General features: G+C 31.8%; 1 pseudogene across 1 annotated transcript; it reads right to left on the bottom strand.

Annotated features, from left to right (window-relative positions):
- Positions 1–234: 234 nt before the first annotated feature.
- On the bottom strand, positions 235–1,552 carry LOC149893032 (zinc finger MYM-type protein 1-like; annotated as a pseudogene). The gene is made up of 2 exons (XR_016452752.1): positions 1,198–1,552; positions 235–1,108 (listed from the first exon to the last, which is right to left on the bottom strand). The product of XR_016452752.1 is annotated as a zinc finger MYM-type protein 1-like (transcript).
- Positions 1,553–7,149: the final 5,597 nt, after the last annotated feature.

The following is a 7,149-nucleotide window of genomic DNA, read 5'->3' as shown; positions in this document are numbered from 1 at the left end:
ATGGTAGTTCTAAGTAAATTAAGTTTAAGCCACCCAGAGACTCAATAACCTCGTTTATTTCCTAGTTAGTGATGTGTCGAAGAATTGGTGGATCAAAATAATTTCGTTGCCAATTAATGAGCTCATTAATAACTATTGGCATCAAAATTGATTTGCGGCACTTCAAACACACGAGGTATCTTTCCTGTATGAGGTGAATTTTGTGCCTTATGTATCCTCCTGGCCATAAGCGTAGAGTTTTAGTTTTCCCGGATGGGGCAGAAACTATTTTGTAGGAGTTGAAAACTTATAATAAGAAATAAAAAGTTTTTTCAATGGGCATAAAAATGTAATTTATTTTCTGAAGTAAAATGTGTTCATGCGTATGGAGGCACGCATTATAAGTTCATCGATCAAATGATCAAGATCAAGAGTGTAGGCAATAACGCGATGGCAATTTAAAATAGCGAGATGATTCAATCGCTCCTGAGACATTGTAGAACGCACATAAGTCTTTAGCCTACGAAGACAAGAAAAAGAGCGCTCACACGTACATGAGGTGACAGGCATACATTGTAAAATTTTTACCAGCTTCACAAACTCGGGAATCAGTGGAATTAATTGAGAAAGGATACCATCATGGTCTACAAGCTCATTCAAAACTGATTCAAAATCAATTAGTTGAATATTCTTGAATTTTGCATGATCCACAAATATGTCGCAGTGGAGTTGTAGCCTTCTATAATCTTCAAAGTCTTGTAAAAAGCCTCAATGAATCCAACTTCCAAGCACTGACCAATGAGAAATTTTTCTACATTTGCTAAATGGTCAGTGGTCTCAGTCGGTTCAAAACGGGTCACAAGTCCAGTTATAACACAATCCAGAGATGCATAAAGCTGGCGGTATTGGTCCTCTGAAGTCGTAGCAAAGTATGGAACTCCACTTCCAGTAAATTTTGATGTAATTTTACGTTTCCGTGGCATCTCTGGTTTGTCAAGTAAACTGCATTCTGCTGCTACAACGGCTGCATCCCATAAGACTTTGAAGCGAGTATCACTCCGGGCTTCTTTTAACACCTCCTTAAGCGTGTTGATAGTATTTCTTGCTTTGCAAAAATTAAGCTGCATGCCTAAAATGATTTTCAATAAACTTTTAACATTATAATTTGCTTAAAATAATATATTAAAAAAAAACACTATGAGATAAAACAATATTTACCTTGGAGTGCTGTATTAGCATCCTCGATTATCGTGAAGATCATGCGCAAAATTTCCAATTTGAAAAATGTGTCAAACTTACAAATAGATTCTAGATAACCCGCTGCTTCTGACTTATTTTTTACTGAATTATCAGAATGATTTTCAAAATCCTCTAACCAGTTAATAATGGCGGAATAGTTACTCGTAATAGATATAATGGACGGTTTTCTAAGGATCCATCGAGTGGGGCAAAATGACCGCAGTGATGTTCCGCTTTCTACATTCTCTACATTTCGACATTTATTGAAACATGCCAATCGTTTCGGAGATCCACAGGCAAACTTGTTCTTTCGCGGACATATCCGTTGTTTCATCGGCCATCAAACTATAGAATTGTGATTCCTTTATACTTTTGCATAGCTTACGAAGCGTTGCATGAGCAAAGTCTTGTAGGATTTCGTTTTCAGTTTCAGGCGAGAGCCACTTTTGCTTTTCAGGACGATTCAACCATTTCTTCAGTTCTAGAGAATCGTCTGAATTATTTTCAACCTTTCCACGAATGGCAAGGCCTTGCGTTCCCTAATACATTAAGAAGAAACATTTAGTTATCCAGTAAATAAATTTAATGATTAATAGTTAATCTAAATTTTTCTTAAACAAAATTGAGGAATTACCAAATAAAGAAGTGTTGTAAATATTTTTGATAAAGGCGTACGATTATTCATCATTTCTTTATTTTGGTGATGATTAAGCTGTGGGATAACGGTCGATTCCAGTGTTGCTGAGGCGATTATACTAACAAACGCCCTATGGAGTTCAGATCGCTCGTGAGAACCAAAAATTTGTAAGGCTTTCTTCCAATTATAAAATCCGATTAAAATAAAACTTCGTACGAATCTTTTTCTCATGAACTACGAGGTAAAGGCATTTTCATTTGGGTAGCTTTAATGCAGGTAGAACAAAAAACTTTTTCTTTCTCGCAGTCATATAAAACCCATTTATATTTTTCATTCCAGCTTTGTTTAAATTTTCTTCTCTTTTTTGATGGAAAAGATGACTGTCTTGAACAACAAGGTCTAGGCTCCTCTGTAAAAGACGGCGACTCAACAACAGCGGTTGAATCAGTTGCATCATCTGACTGAACAAATAAAAAACTTTCATGAGTATTATCTTGAAAGTTATTAGCATTTTGAGATTCAGAAAATAATGCAACTGTTTCAACTTGATTTTCTTTTTTTGAAAAGTATTCATTAATCTTCTTCATTCTACAACATCGTACAACTTATTACTTAAAAGTCAATGTACTGTTGAACAATTTTAAAAATTTCTTCAAAAACTTAGGTTTTATTAATTCAAATGATTTTTAATTCAAAACTTTTAAATAATTAATACAAATAATACTGCCAAAGTTATCAAAGAAAAAAAATGCTAAACAAACATTTGACTCACACAACTTTTTAGTTTATGCTGTTCAGTTAATTTGCTTTTGTTACGTTTTTACCGATCTCAAACTGCCCTTGAGACTTATCAGAAGCGTGGATTTTCTGAAATTCGAAAAATAATATAAACTTTCGAAAGCTTAAACTTTTGAAAATCACCATAGGTATTTGTGGAAATATTACAATTGTTTTTGAATTGTTATATTTGTTAATGTTTAAGTATATTATGGTTTTTATTTTTTAAATATTTTTGAAAGCTTGGTGAACTTTCCCGGGTGGGGCAAAGCCCCAGCGACAAATTTCCGGATGGGGCTCGAGCCCCCGAGCCCCAGCGCGTTCTACGCCTATGCTCCTGGCAGCGAGTTCCCTTACTGTTTTGTGTTCATCACACATCATCTACAGAAGCAAATTTTCAGGGTGGGCAAAATAGGCATTACGTTGAATAACGGATCTAACATTAGTTTAAGCTGTGCTGGCAGATATCGAGAACATTTAATTAATTTCCAAATATTCTTAGACCCATCTTTGCAAGTTTGATTTGTTTTTATTTGAAACCATACTGGGGCATATACTCTAACACAGTATTCAACTAATAGTTTTAATTCATTTGATAGATTTAATGTAGAAATATATAATCGTAATATTATATTTGCTTTTGTTAACCATTGGACATGGGACATCTTGCACGGGAATCTGTTAACCATTAGAGCATTTGCCACTAATAACTGCTATTGTTATTTCATATAAGTAATTTTGATCTGTACTCAGATCTTTAAACTTGACTTCTGGAAGTTCGCTTTTTCGCAAATGATTTGCCAATAGGACCAGCATGTGAGGATAGGCCAGTGGTAACACCGTCTAATTTATTAAATAGATGTCTCAAAGGTAACTCGTTTAAATGTAGCATGCAAATAATTTATTGTAAGGGGCGTTGAAGCCTTTTCTCGAAGGTACTAATCACGCCATTGAACTTTCCTGCGTAGCGTAACCAATATAAACTGAACCTGGTTCTTTAACAGCAGATATATGTTCCTAAATCAGCAGATATATGTTCCTTGTCTGTACCTTTTTGCTCTTTTTTTCACAATATTTAGCGTCTTGTTTTTTCGTCCATCGAAGTATAAAGCAGGTAAATGAAGCTGCGTTTGTTGTTTATGTAATTCATCATATTCTTTTTTCATTTCTCGCCGTATTTTTGATTTATCGACCACTTCAATATTGTGCAAAACTGAAGAAACAATCGCAGCGGCTGCTATGTCGTAAATAGCGTAACGGTCGCAGGTTTTTGACAATATAGACAAACTTTTAACTGTATTTTTTATTATTTTCTTTATTTGTGATGTAGAAGGTAAGTTAAGCCTATCAGGCGAAGAAATATTGCCTTTAGACTCACTTGAAGACGACACCAACTGCTGCTGTTCAATATTACACTTCTCTTGAATTTTGTGAATGTGTAAACTAGATTTGTTCGTCTTATGAGGCTCTTTTTACCTTTTTTTGTAATTTAGTTGAAAGAATACGATCTATTCCAGTAATTCACATCTTCCTTTCTTGTCTTTGGTCAAACAAAAACTTCAGCTCTTCTTTTAGTACCTTTTTTTCTCTTGGACAACAACAAAGTTGAATTTATTTACATTTATTTTATGAACAAATGTCGAATAGAACTCTGCTATACTGTAAAAAATCATTTTTTTGATCAGCAGATAATCTTTTTAAAGATTTGATGAGGTTTTTGCATTTTAAATGATAAGCCTTTAATAGCTGAATTACTCTTGTATGTGAAGCCGTAGGAAGGGACGATTTTCTCCAAACATCCTCTACTTTTCGAGACACAAGCTCGACATTATCTAAAAATGATGATTCTTTTATAGTATTTCTGCTAATTTTAAGTTGTAAACTATTCCATTCGTAATATTTCATGACATCTTTGTAGGTAGGCAATACATTATCCTTAATATCTTCTACACTCCCGAATAAAGGGCACTGATAACTTTGTTTTCTAGTTTCCATAAGCATTTGTTAGTTAGTGTAGAGAAAAATTTGTAACGAATGTAAACGCATGCACAACTGTATTCTTTTAATTTTTTATCGCACTAAAACCAAACTAAACAATATCGCAATAAGATGATGCAATGCGCACGCAACCACTTTTAAATACCCTCTTAAAGTAATAAAAACAAAACTATTTGTAAACAAGGTGGGCTCAATAACTCTGTGTCACTTAACAGTAACACAATAATATGAGTTTAGTTCACAAAGTAAATTTGTTAAATGGTTCACGATGTAGTGGCTTCACACAACTTTTTTACACGTTTATATCAAACTTCGGGATCGATGGACTAAAAAAAAAAGGAATAATATTTAACAGGTTTGATACTGAACCAATAAGACAACATATTTTCACTATTTCAACTGGATTTGAGAAAAATAAAATTTTTGACCCACCCTAATACAAAGACACACACACATACATAGAACAACAACAACAATAATAATAATGATAATGATAGTATTAATAATGAGAACGAGAATAATAATAATATAGATTTATTATTATTATTATTATTATTATTATTATTATTATTATTATTATTATTATTATTATTATTATTATTATTATTATTATTATTATTATTATTATTATTATTATTATTGTTGCTGTTATTATTATCATTATTATTATCATCATCATATTATATGGAATAAATTGATTCAACGTGAAAAATGTTACAAAAACTGATACAAAAATGTAGCATAAATATCTAGAATTGTAGATTTTTTGGTCGTTAAATCAACTCGGTAAATGAGTCGTCGAAACCCACAACCTTTATGTAATTGGTTGGAAGTCTCACCTCTTGAAATTAAAGTAACCAAGTAATTTTAGGTCCTCTTCTTTAAAATCGAACTACTTATTCAAATACAAATTTAAATTCTTTTTTTATAAAGCTGTGAAGGGATTAATGTTAAAAATATTTATTTGTTAGAAATGGTTTTGAAAAAGTTTTGGTCGAAAAACAATTTTAACTGGATCCACATTAACTCCTTTCTACTAATTTAACTATTTGTAGCTAATTTCAACTAATAATTTTTATCTCAACTCGTAAATGTATGTAAACCAGACTTATCCATTAATATAGATTATAGATTGAATAATCATGAATGTGTAATACTATGATAAGCTTAAGTAAAAGTAATTGAAAAAGTTTATACATGTTTCTATGGTTACATCAACAATTATGAAATTTGTTGCGATCTTACTTGGCTTTCTTCATTATCTTCAAATGAAACAAATCCTTAAAGCCAACGTAATCACTTAGATATATGGTTTATTTTCAGCATTATTATAATAATCATGAATTTATCTTGTGAAACAACAAAGGTAACATAAAAATGTTAAATATTTTTATTTACAATGGGAAAAAATGACAACTGATCAACTTGGCAACTGAATGTGATTCCATTGCATTTAGCAAGTAACCATCACATTCAGCGAGTAACCAATATCTTGATTGAATAACTAAATAATTCATTGGTTTAATTATTTTTTCGTTACTTCAGTAGAGATGTCGTAGTCTTTGGTTAACTAACTTTACTTTGTTAATAACAATACAATTTATTACAGCAAACAATTAGGTGAAAAAATTGCACTATTTCAAATCTTTTAGCTCCAGAAAAAATTTTTTTTTTACTTTTTACTAAGTTTTTGTCCGTCCAAAAGAGGATAATACTCTTTTAGGTAAACCTGCTTCCATTTGTTGATATTTAAATTCAAATTTGTAATGAAAAAAAATTTCTTAGCAACCATTAAGTAGACATCGGTTCTTTTTTTTTTGAGAGTGCACCTGTTAATAGATGGAATGTTTATATTTTTTGATGTTTGAAAATGCTGTAGTAGCCTAAGTTTCAAAATAATGAAATGTATTGTGTACTAGCTTAACAATTGTGATTATCTTTTTCAATCTCTAGCAACATCAGTTGGTAGAGGTTGATAAAAGATCAGTTGGTAGAGGTTGATCAGCACTGGTGTTCATGTTAATCTGCTTAACTTGCATTAAAATAACTGTTTTGGTAAAATGTTCTAAAGATTAAAATCTCATTCCAGAAATGTATGAAATGCATTTTCCATTCTCTTTTATTCTTACTTTTCTTTTTCTTTATTTAAACGAGTCAATGCATCAACAATCGCTTCCATAACTTTCAAACACAAGTGCTCCATTTGCTTTTCAACGGGTGTTATGTAAGCGCTTTAGGTATACGACATTTTTTCTCAGCAAGAAACCTTTCAAAAAAGTGTATATTTGTTAAGCTATAGAAAGAAAAAAAAAACAGCCTCCAGATAACACTCAGTTGCAGAAGGGCAAATCAGATTTAACAAATGACCTACAAAATATATTGGGTGTAGAAATAATTTTTTAAAAATTTAATAAAGATGGCGTAACTGGCGTCTAATTGCATCGGACCATCTTGTTGATCATCTTGCTGACCATGCTAAAGCGTCATCATTGTCTTTCAACTTAATATATGTCATGTTG

The sequence above is a fragment of the Hydra viridissima genome, unplaced genomic scaffold (assembly GCF_058129835.1).
Source record: "Hydra viridissima isolate aposymbiotic clone 2 unplaced genomic scaffold, HvirCarnegie_v1 scaffold_1, whole genome shotgun sequence".
NCBI lineage: Eukaryota > Metazoa > Cnidaria > Hydrozoa > Anthoathecata > Hydridae > Hydra > Hydra viridissima.
The sequence above is the reverse complement of the archived record's forward strand: the minus strand, read 5'-3'. Positions and strand labels throughout refer to the sequence as shown.